Source organism: Topomyia yanbarensis, chromosome 3 (assembly GCF_030247195.1).
Source record: "Topomyia yanbarensis strain Yona2022 chromosome 3, ASM3024719v1, whole genome shotgun sequence".
Classification (NCBI taxonomy): Eukaryota; Metazoa; Arthropoda; class Insecta; order Diptera; family Culicidae; genus Topomyia; species Topomyia yanbarensis.
Genome location: NC_080672.1, coordinates 118,357,262 through 118,370,108, shown reverse-complemented (window position 1 = coordinate 118,370,108; position 12,847 = coordinate 118,357,262). Strand labels below are relative to the sequence as shown.

Below are 12,847 nucleotides of genomic sequence, written 5' to 3'. Positions count from 1 at the left end.
GGGGTGCATGGGAAATTTTGTGCAGTGAAAGTTCAAACGACCTTTTCGGGAGCGATCCTAACGAGCTGCCATAATTGTGTTTTGTTTGGTCAGTTGGGCAAGCAAAACGTCAGTGTGATCTACTGTATATCTCAGACTACTAGACGAAAGTTATTAGAGAGCTGCTTCGATGTGGTAAGGGACCATTCATAAATTACGTAACGCTTTTAGGGGGGGGGGGGGGGGGTACAACAAGTTGTGACATGTTGTGACATAGGGGAGAGGAGGAGTCAGCTAGATCGTTACGTAACATGTTTTCACAGAAGAAAAATTTTTTTTTTCTAGGAATTTGTTACGTAACAGGGGAGGGGGGGATGAAGAAATTTGTGACAATTTGTTACATGGGGGGAGGGGGAGTCAATTTTGGGCAATTTTTGCGTTACGTAATTTATGAATGGTCCCTAATAATTATTCGATGGAAACGCATGGTGCGGTGTAATTGGCGAGAGACTAGCGTCTCCATATAGCACACTAGATAAGTTTATCAATTTAGTGCAAAACTTTTGAGATGAATTTCTTTCGAATTTTTTTGATTGGATAGGAATGTGAAAATTTGTCAAATTCCACAATAATAAACTGATGTATTTTTTCTAATCAGTTTCCATCACCCTCCACTCAACCACTGTGAAGTTGTACAAAAACAAAATCATTTAACCTCAAGGGCTTGTGCAATATTTTTTCTCCATTCCAACCGGTACAGCCCTTCTTTTTGCTCACTTACCGAAAACCGACTTTGCCAACCGAAAACATGCAGAGCACCGGAAGGAACCACAACAACTGCTAACAGAGAATGAAACGAAGCCACGGTCGGAGAGCTGTTGCACATGTTCCCTCTTGCCTACGGGCGGCTGCCGGAACCAGAAGTAGTAGGAATAAATTTTCTAAAAATTACCACAATTGATCACGTACGAACATGAATCTAAGGCCGCGTGTGCTACCGCTAGGTACTACGCTAGCTTTGAGACCTAGTAGTAGGTACGGTCTGGTTCGCTTCTGCCCGTGAATTCTTTTGGCTGATAATCGCTGTATAAGCTTTTCATTCACTTGGTGGTTTGGGTTGGTGGAGGAAATTATTTGCGGGAAATGCGACAATGCTCCATTGTAGAACATGAATGCAAATTCGGTTGGATAGACGAGAGAAGGGTGCCTTTTTCATTTTTATATAGAGACACCTATCGGGTAATCAAAAACTCTAACATGAATGCAATGCTGTTGGAAAGAAAACTGTTAATATCCGATGCTCGAGCTGTATCTAAATGAAATCTATTGGATAAAGCGGAATATAACGTGTGATAAAAAATTTACATGACGTTGCCGTTAGTAAAAGGGAAAATATCCACCAGTAATTCCTGAACTTACACCGGCAATCACTTATTCAATAGGGCATTGCAAAAAAAATTTTTTTTGAATTCTCGAAGGCCCCCCCTCTCATATTGTGACAAATGTCAAAATAAGCTCAGATGCCAAATTTCACATCATTTGGACAATTTTAGACCCCCGCCCACTTCGCTTGAAATTTTTTGAAATTGGTACTATGGGAAAATATGGAGGAAAAATACATTAAATGCTATAACTTTTGAAGTAGCAATCAGAAAATTACAATTTATACCTGTTTTTGAAGGAAATAATCTTAGTATTTGAGTGGATATATTTTTTGTTTCTAGGAAAATACGGGAAAGTGGGGTACTGGGTCATTTTGGCCCCAAAATCCCCCATTTTTAATGATTTTTCTGCTCCGTGATGCAAATCATACATATTTTGTAGTTTTTCTATGGTAAAAAAATCTCAAAAATTGATCGGAGCCTTTTTGACCTTTGTCTGAATACGAGAAGTTGGGGTTATATGGCCTTTTGTCATTCATATTAAACTTCATCATTTTCTCGTGAATATATCTCTATTATTCTTCATTCAATTTTCATAAACTATACCTTGTTGAACGTGGAAAATCCTTATGATTATAACAAAAATAGATTCGTTACCGGTAAAATTCAGGAACATCAAATTATCAGACATATAGTGTCGATTTCACATTTTTATCATAAAATCGCACATTTTAACTCCATTTAACAACAAAATTCTTATTTAATTTACTACTTTTAGTGTAAAATATGCTTAGGGATCACATGAGGAAAGTTTCGTTCCTGGAAAAATAGGGGAAGTTGAGGTATTAGGACAAATAATGAAATAATGAGATTTGTAGAGTAAATATCAAAAAGTTTGATGTTTCTGAATTTTATCTTTAACGTTTTTATTTTTGTTTTATTCCCCAGAATTTTATACGTTCAACAAGTTACATTTTATGAAAATTGATTGAAGAATAATAGAGATATATGCATGAGAAAATGATAAAATTTAATATGAATGACAAAAAGCCCTATAACCCCAACTTCTCGTATTCGGACTAAGGTCAAAAGGGTTCCGATCGATTTCTGACATTTTTTTTAACATTAGAAAAACTACAAAACATGTATGATTTGCATCACGGAGCAGAAAAAATATTAAAACTCGGGGATTTTGAGGCCAAAATGACCCAGTACCCCACTTTCCCGTATTTTCCTAGAAACAAAATTATCTCCATTCAAATACTAAGATTATTTCCTTCCAAAACAGGTATAAATTGTAATTTTCTGAATGCTACTTCAAAGGTTATAGCATTTAATGTATTTTTCCTCCATATTTTCCCATAGTACCAATTTCAAAAAATTTCAAGCGAAGTGGGCGGGGGTCTAAAATTATCCAAATGATGTGAAATTTGGCATCTGAGCTTACTTTGACATTTGTCACAATATAAGAGGGGGGGGCCTTTGAGAATTCAAAAAAAAAATTTTTTTGCAATGCCCTATTATTCAATAAGTAGTTTTACTAACTCAGACAATGCGTCTTGGTCATACGATAACATAGATAAACAGAAAATTTCTCCCTGAGCAGGAAATTGTTGCAAACCCACACTTTGTGCATGAAGGGAACAAATCCCAAGGGTTTTTTGGTGTAATTTCTCAATGTACTTTTTCTGAAGAATGCTTCTATAAAGAAGCTGACTATTGGAACCGTAGGTATAGCACTGAACAGCCAAAGATCTGTTGGGACCTGAGTGACTGATCTATGACATTGCGCATATATTTGAGATATGTACTGAATGCTCGTTCATACTGGTAACGTTCGTCAGAATGTACACTACCGGTCAAAAGTATAAGTTCACCTTACAATGTTAATGTAATATTCAAAAAGCTAATGTTTTCTTCATTTATTGTTATTAATTATTATTATTTATTCTCTACGATAGATACATAAAATATGTAATTTTTTTCACTTTTCAATAATGAGGTCTTCGAATTAGGTCAATTTGAATAGATATTTTTTTCGACAGTTACGATTTTAAATACAAAGCATCTTCATACTTACATTTTAATTAGGAAAAATATAAAAAAGCGATTCAAAATATAATTTTTGGAGTGAGCTCTCGCAGCACTAAGATGATACACGTATTATGTACTCGATGCATCGAAAGAACACAACCTGTCATAACAAGTTTGCTTGTGATCTACGCGTCACCCAAAGGCTTGAAACCCCCTCCTACAATCTGACCAGTGGCGTGTAACAACATGATATAGTCAAGTCGCACGTGCTTGACAAAGTCTACTGAGAAACCCAATCAATTATGTACAATTCAAAAAGTGAACTTAAACTTTTGACCGGTAGTGTACATTAGTGTTAGTGCAGCTAGTGTTAATGATCTTTCGAAAAGTAAGTTGCTTGAAAATGTGTTGGCGGATTCCTACAAAACAGCAATGAGATTTTCCATCAAATCGTCTTGAAAAATAGTAGTTTACCAGTTGAAATCGCATATTTCCCTTCCGTTTGCATTTTCAACAAATAGAATATTGAAATTTTGAAGATTTTTCAAGCACTGGAAATATTTCGTGGTCCTAATGCCCATCAGTTTGTCGCAATGGTGGACGAGGCTAGAAGCTACCAAAGAGCGAAGAATGGAACATCGTCAACATCAAAATGACATTCTTGACACTACTGCGCGTTCGGAAGATAGTCAGTATAACCACGGAATAGATGGCTCTATGTAGGTCGAATATGACTTATTTTAACATTGCCCAATATTAACGTGAAACTTTAAACGCAAATATCTCAATATCGTATTCTTTCGAAAACAGGTTATTGTTGAGCAAGATTTCTCGGCAACAACTAAACTGATAGATATGAAAGTTTGACCCTATCATTTCTTATTATAATGGTTTCTTTGTAAACAAAGGAATTTTTATTTTGAATATAATTCTAAATTTATTAGGTTAATAACTCTAAATTCATTAAGTCAATCATAATGAAAAATTTCAGAAAAATGAACCATTTTGTAACAAAAGAGAGAAAAAATGTTGGTTTTTCCATTACAGATAAGTCGTTCTTAATTTATCATAGTCATCGCGCATGAGGTAAAAAATGAAGTGATCCGTTTAACCTCAAACATGTTTCGTTTCGATGTACAGGTTTGCGATGAACAAACTCTAGTTCTAACATCCGTGTACGTACACCGGGTGTGTACACGAGAACGATTCGCAGATGACAAAAGAATCAACGCTAGTAATGATAAGAGTGCGAAAGAGAAAATTGTTGTCACGAACCTATGTGTACGCACACCGTGTTCGTACACGAAGCGAAAAATTCTGCAAAAATGCATTATGTTTGAGATACTTGCAAAAAAAAAATAGATCTCTAGGACTTTTAGTTCAGACACAGCCGAATTTATTGTAAAAACATTCTTTTCGAGTTTAAATTGTTCATAACTAATAAGCAATTAACAAATTCACATATTTTTGTGCTAGTTGCACTCCTTACATCCATAAAAGTTGATTAAACGAAAGAATTCATATTTATATGTCAACCCTAACTAGAAAACCAATAAAAATTTTGGAGAAGTAGGTGGGACGTGTACTTCCCACTGCGTCGCAAAGGGTTAAAGAAAAATAAAAGTAGGATAGAATGGGGTCAAATAGGTATGGGAGTATAATAGGTATAGGCCATTATCTTTGCTATGTTACTGCAGAGGTCGCTCATCTTGTGAGAATTCGATACACGGTAGAGAACATTGTTGACGACTGTCATTCCGGCTGTTATCGTGAATCAGCTGTATTAGTTACGGCGTCATTTATGTTTTCGCGTATTGTTTTGCGAAAACGCATTGTCTTTCGTCCTCAGTACAATACATTTAATCAATGTAAAAAATACCAAGTAGGTTTGCCTTTACGAAAGAAATAGTGCTGAACACGAGTTTTGTGTTGTTTTTTCGATATTTTTGCTTTTGAAAAAAATGCGGACATCAACACTATAGGCTAAGCAACCACATGAGCCGAAATGAACAACTTCAATTACACAGTCTACCGACGACGAGGACACCGAAGGACATACATCATTAAAAAGATTGGCTCACCTTAGATGCTTTCCATTTGGGTTTTCCTTGAGCATCCCTTGTAACGGTGAATGAAAGACTGGGGCGACAGCCCATGTTGTGGTCCATATATCAAACTTAAACAGCGGGAGGAAACAGATAAAGTGACAAAAAAGGATGGTGATGTGCTTTACTTCGTTTTATTCATTTCTTTGGGGACGGACATAGTGTAGTTGGTAAATCGATTGCCTTGTACACAGCTCACCTGGGTTCGATTCCCAACCCCGCACATGTGGTTGGAATTTTTTCAAAAGAGATTTCTCCAACCCAAAAAAGGCGAACGACCCTTGCTTAATTAGTATGATGCTGTTGTTGTCTATTTTTGTCATCGATTACTTCGATTTTCTATGTGACAAAGAAGCAAAACCCGATTGGTACCCGAATTCCCAAAAAATACTCAGAGGAATTATGGCCTTTGCCGCTATAAAAAGGAATAGTTTGTTGAGAATAATGATCAATACATCACAACCATCTAGTCCCACTGTTTGAGGAACCAGAATAGCAACCCATGACTATATTAACATACATAAACTTGGGCTGATCACTAGCTACTACAAACTCAACAAGCTGCGGCTGTACAGATTAAAACATGTTCATCATACAATTTTATGATTTTGTAATAATTTATGATTTTGTAATAATAAAATCAGGTCATTCAACCGCACTATATGGGAAGTTCGAAAAAAACATCTGTTCAAAATATCTCGTGACCTCGATCATGTAGGGGGTTCTCTCGTCGATAAACTTGTTCAGGAGACTAAGAGCTGTGGAAGACCAAATAGTTTGAAATAAAATTCTGCCGCTAGGTAGCACAAGTGAGCATATTATTTTTTCATCTACTGTATTTCAAGATCCAGATTTTTTAGAAAATCTGTGACTTGATAACAGGCTACTATCTTTCTACGGACAAAACCAGCCTAGAGGTCGTGTGGCATCCGTGGATTAAAGTATCTCAGCCAAGAATTCATCCACTGAGTTCCTGCTCACATGTCGTAAGAGGCAACTGAAAACAATCGTGAGTTGTTTCTCCGTGCCGCGGACTCTGACCCAGTGGACGTTTGTTTCTTCGCAAATCGTGAGATTCAAATAATAGTAATGTCTCTAATATCTATTTCGGGATTCGCTAAAGGCGATTATAAGCTAATGTGTTTAGTATCTTCTAGTTGCTGTATAATAAGTGCTGAAGATGAATTGTGTAGTGCTGTGATTGAGAATGGTTAGCGAGTAGCACAAATTAATCTTCAGCATAAACGAACAGCAACTAGGAATCGGTCCCACCTTGCGCAGGAAGGAAAAGCGTCCATAGTTTCGGTTCAAGAACCATATTTCCATAGAGGAAACTTCTATGTTGGAAAGCCACTTAACCCCGCTTGCGTAGCTTTCATCTAAAATGGCATGACAAATCCACGTGAAATGCCTCGTGCATATATACTTGCGAATAGTGCTAGTGACGCATGTCTTATGTCTGACCTCACTCGCGATATTTGTGCTGTCACGGTCAATATCACTGCTGATAGCATAAACCGAAAATTCATCTATCGTTCGGCATATTTGCCGCATAATAAACTATTACCTTCTGATGATTTCAAAAGGGTTGTATCATACCGTAGCAGATGTAGGTTTCCTCTCGTAATCGGCAGTGATGCAAAAGCCGAGATATCAATTTGAAAGATAACGTATTGCTGGAATACTTAAGTAGCACCAATCTGCATATACTTAATGTAGGAAATCGCCCAACATTTGTACGAGTTGGCAGAGAAAAAGTGATAAAGTAACCCTCTACTCTGACGGTATTACGCATGAGTTGGAATACATGACAACGAACAATAACCCTCGTTATCTGATCATAAGTACATCGCCTTTGTTCGTTTAAACGCCAATATCGTCACATATCGTATCCCTAATCGATGAACTATTACTTCTAGGAAGAGGGCTTGGCGACTAGGTTTCACAGGTATCTTCCGACGATTGATAAAACAAACTGACTCATAGTAGCATTATACCAAGAAGCTTGTCCGCTTCGAGTATGCGTGCTTCTACAGGAATCGTTTGTTAGAACACCGATTTTTTTCGACGACGGGTCGGAGGCATTTACGTTGAGTCGCATAGTATACAGTAGACACAAATGTATCAAATCTCACTGAGATTAGTATATTAAATAAGATATCTAAAGAGTTTCATGTCAGTTCGAATAGAAATGCTAATTGTGATTACACGTCTGACGAAGCTGTGGTACTCAGCTGTAGTACTCAGCTGTGGAGTCATAACTGACGACTGCCCATGAGTTCTTTGTTGGTAGTTCTGATTCTTAGGTATTAGCTCGTAGAATTGTGAAAACTGAATCGATCAAATGGTCAATTGCAAATTTTACTCCGTATAGGTCTCCGGGAAAGGATGGAATCATTCCAGTCCTACTTCAAAAAGAGTATGAATACTTCAAGCATATGTGGAAAAAAAATCCTACTTGTAATCTTTCAATAGGATACATTCCATTAGCGTGGCGAGAAGTAACTCTAAAATTCATTCCCAAAGGGACCCTCTTTATTTACGAGCAGGCAAACAGCATTTGACCGATCAATCTGACCTGCTTTCTTCTCAAATAACTGGAACGTTTAATCGACTACTATATTCGTGATTTTGTCTACATCATTGAAAAAACTTTTTCGCAAAAGCAATCAAGCTAAAGAGGTTTTCTTGATATTGGAGGTGCTTTTGACAAAGTGTCTTTTGAATCTATTTTGAAAGCAAAACATGGTCGTGCAGGCAATGGAGTTACTTCATATATCACGAACTGGGTACACGCAATACTTAACAAACGACATCTGTACTCATCGTTAAGACAAGTAGAGATAAGTGTCTGCGGATGTCCTCAAGATGATGTGTTGTCACTACTTCTATGGAATCTTGTCGCCGATAACTTGTTGAGGAAACTTAATGAGCTTCGGTTTCCGACATATGATTATCTGATGATTATCATATAATGATCACCGATAATTGCATTAACACACTTTTGATACAGCAAGCCTTATATATGGTGTTGAGCAATAGTGTCTTCATGTTAGACTATCAGGTAATCCAAGTAAAATATCAACACTGCTTCTTGGGCAACGAAGGATTAGAACCGGATCTCGTTCGTTGTAGGTTTTTGACTTTGAAATTATTGTCGCGTATCAAGTTAAGCTCGTTGGAGTAATTCTTGACTCAGCTCACATCGATGTCAAAATCAAGAAAGCTTACATGGCCTTCGCCCAATGTAGCTGGGCTTTCTGCAAATCTTGGGAGTTCAAACCCAAGTACATTCAATAAATATACACAACAATTATTAGACCAACATGGGAGAAGTCATGACAATCCAATCAAAAAGTTACCTGTGAATTAAATCTACGCATTTATCAAACTTAGTGTGGAACTGGAAATATTGTCCTGGTTATTTAAATTTTATTAGAAATGTAAATGTAATAATTGCACGTTGCGTAATGCTTTGAATATTCGGCGCAAAGGTTGCCAAAATGAAAACCAAAATAATTAAACCAACCAATCCTATTCCTTACGCTTCGGAACCGGAGTTCACTTCTAATCAAAACTCATCTCCGGCTTCCATAAAGCCTTATACTTATGAGTAAGCAAGCAAAACATTCCTCCATTAGCACGGTTCCCAACCCAAACAAACGGTGGTACTTCGACGAGACGAATAACGGATCAAAAAAAAAACTGGATAACGTGAGGACGATATATGGCCCCATAAAATCCCTCGGAAGCAAATTTCGTAAGAAAACAAATCGTGTTTACAATAAATTTCACAATTCTCTTAAACCATCATCGCTTGCAATAAATTGTTCCACGAAGTGCCCTGTTTCTTTTTTTTCACCGGTACTCCATTTAGTCCCGTCCACTGTTCCTCGAAAGAGGAGTAGAAAAAACGGTGATCAGTACCCACTTACTTGCTGAAGTTGGCAAAGAAGTACGTGCTTTATAGGCTTCTTGCCGGCGATTGCGGCAGTCAGCGTGTGATGTGTGTTTTGATACTGCTCGGAAACTGTTTGCTATTCCATATCTACTTTTACCCTAGCTGCTAGTGTGCAGGTATGAATATGTAAGTGCTGCCACCCCCAAAGCGGGGCCACCAACGAACGCTGCGCTCTGGCTGCCGGCTGAGGCGGCGGGGTGGGGTGCAGCAAAATTGATATCTCACTCGTTACAAAGCTCCCATGGGGCGCTTCTCGAGGGCACGTGTTATACCGACTTCTTTTGCGGGAGGAAGTCATTTTGAACCGCAGTTTTCTTTTTTCTTTCGTTCTGAGTATATTTTGACACGGGGGTTGATTTGTTGGAGGAAATGAACTTTTTTTGTTGGAGAAAAAAAAATAAGAGGGGGGTTTATTGAACTCACGTGAGCAATGGAACATTAGATTGTGGCCAACTTGTTGCCATTTTGTGGTAACTTCTTTCAGTACAAATTGAGCATAGAACCTGGTTCGTCTACTGCAGTAATCCCCACAAGACACAGACAATCAGCCGAGCAGCGAAAATTAAATTATTGTCGACGCAAATTTCATTCAATTTGGGATTTACGGTTTCTTGATTTAAACCATCAACGCGCTACGGCCAGAGAGCGTTTCCACCGAGTAACTCGTTTTCATATCATCTCAGTTTCCATACCCCGCAGTATTCCTCCAAAGGGTTACTACAATTTACACAAAGCAGAAAATTCAACTCTTTCTATTGTACAATTCGATTCGTTTCTTCGCCAAAAAGAAAGTTTTTCCTTTCGGCTCATTCTTTCGCCATGATTGGAAGTGCTATAAATCAGCTAACCAAATGAATCGGATCAAGCGGCATTAAATGGCTTACTGTCCGGGTGAGTGCCAGGCGGGGTTTGCATTGAGCTTTCGTAGTCACGCGATAAGGTTCTTTGTTTTAGAATGGGCAAGAAAACTTTGTATTTGGATATGTATATAAGGAAGATAGAGTTTTGATCGACTTGCCAACAAATATCATCATTTTCAAACACAGTAGCAAGGTTAAGTTTGCTTGGGATAATTAAAAAAGAAACTAAGTTTGGTGGTAAAGCGATATAGCGCTTGTTTCATAAGCCGCTTGTAGGATCGCTACATTTATCCTATATTTTTCTTCTACCCTGAGAATCAAATACAAAAGATTGTCGAATTAGCAGTACAAAATTCTACTGAAATAAATCGATAACTTATGCCAAACTTTTCTGAAAAAATTAAAACAATTTTAAAGCATCGTAAACAAAATCTTATATCTTCAGCTACATTTTTTCGATAAAAATGCCCTCCATGCTCACTACACCCCCAACAGTATCGTCCGTTATCGCAAATGAATTTTCCACCAATGGATAAGCCATCTGGGAACCGTTCGTTTTCAAATAAGTCCCCTAGTCCTCCCCGGAAAGTTGATACGAATAGCCAGCAGCTGACGAAGCCAACCCAAAATAAGCGACAAAGAAAAGCTGTCGAAAATCCTGCCCACAGACCATGATCCCCACGAGGCAGGCAAAAAGGTGCCAATGTCCTAGAGCAAACCAACCGACTACGACGAATGCCACCAGACTCGCTTCACTTTAGGGTAATTCTCGCGCTTTAGGAGCTTCCACTGAATCCTCACGATAAAGCCCAACGGGAGCGCGTGAACTTTTCTTTATTTATTTCGGCTTCACCGCAGCACGCAAACAACACTTATTACCCTCGTCCCTGCTCGGTACGCCCGGGGTCGGTGGCGGCAGTGCTACGCAGGAAGTAGGTGGAAAAATATGCTAAAGGACACCGGTTCGGGAAGCGAAATGGTTCCGGGATTTATTTTTTTCTTTAGTTGTGAACATTTTGGGGGCTAACATTAATTTTCGCTGGGTAATTTTTCCGGCGGCAATGTACAAGAGGCACGCAATGTTAAAGTGAGCTAGATTTTTTTTGTGTGCTGGAAAATAAGGATACGGTAATTTTAGAACGAAGTTAAAGGCAAACTAAAGGACAACATTTCAGTGATATAACGTGACAGAAAAATAGAGCAAAACAGAAATATAGAAACAAAACAAGGTAGAAGACAGAAAAACAAAAACAAATATTTTAGATCAGCTTAGTCTGCTATTTTTTTCAATCGAAAATCTCTCCAAAAACAATTTACATTAACGCTGCACAAGCGAAATCATTATAAAAGGGAGAAATTGCACTCCACCTTCCCAGAACGGGTGCGAACATGTGTCAAGCAACGGATTGTACGTTGTCCTGAAACGAAGCAAAAATATACACTTTTTGTTTTCACACTTTTTTCGCTGATCGTTCGTCACTTGTTTCGGTAAAACAGTGTTCGCTAAAATTACAGCGCGAACAGCGAACGTGGGAAAAACTTGACTGGGGATGAAATTAGATTTCCGTCTGTGTATGTATTCCTTTCAGACAGACACGAAACCGGTCCGTCGCCTACCATCATCGCATCTCTATCCCCATCACTAGATTGGAGTTCCAGAGAGAAAACTTTGTTGTGTCATGTCTCGTCGGTTATTTCGATGGAGTCTCTCCTTTTGCCCTTCTAACGTACATGGCGAACGATAGGTACCTAGATGTATCCTAGCTAGCGACGACTCATCGTAACATCGTACAGTGAATAATTGATTTAGTTTGTTTCGGAAAATTACTCCGGTAATTTTCCTGATCATCGAAATCATTTAGTCGTTGCCACCGCCACTGGTGGCGGAACTTCGCCATGTGGATTTTCCTTCTCCTCGGTGTTTTGTGACAAGTTAAACTACAGTGATAAACCTATCGAGTGCTGTCATTATTTATGACTTGAAATTAGCTTGGTGTTCATATAACAGATCATACAAATAATTGATAAACGGTTGTAGTTATTCACTCTAGCGAAAACACGATTTAGTGTAAAACCTACACGATCAAAAAGCTACTATCGTAGCTTGTGAGTGTTATAATTGAAAGTTTTCATAACATTCAAAACATCCAGCTTAATTGGATGACACTCGCATAGCGATTTGGAAACGGCCTACAGCTCCCCGGTTGAGTGCCACTCCTCATTTTTGACGTTTGCAGTTTACTTGCGCTACGAAACTTTGTGCAGCTTCACATACTAACATAAACTAATTTTTGAGTACACTCCAAACCGAATTTTCTGTATTGGTTAGGTTTTAACCTAAGAGTCATTCGCCTCTTTTTCGGGTTGGAAGAATCTCTTTACAAAAATTTCTAACCCTAGTATGGGTTAGGAATCGAACCCAGGTGAGATGCGTACAAGACTATCGATTTACCAACTACACTATGCCCCCCCCCCCGGGTCACTGTTCGTATCTGGTTGTAGGTCACCTTGAAAAATCACTTCTAA

The 12,847-nt window shown here is 38.3% G+C and overlaps 1 protein-coding gene across 2 annotated transcripts in view; it reads right to left on the bottom strand.

The window, feature by feature from the left end:
- LOC131693432 (leucine-rich repeat neuronal protein 3-like) overlaps positions 1–12,847 on the bottom strand; it is a 441,590-nt gene that overhangs the window by 414,599 nt on the left and 14,144 nt on the right. The gene's annotated exons all lie outside the window — the stretch shown is intronic.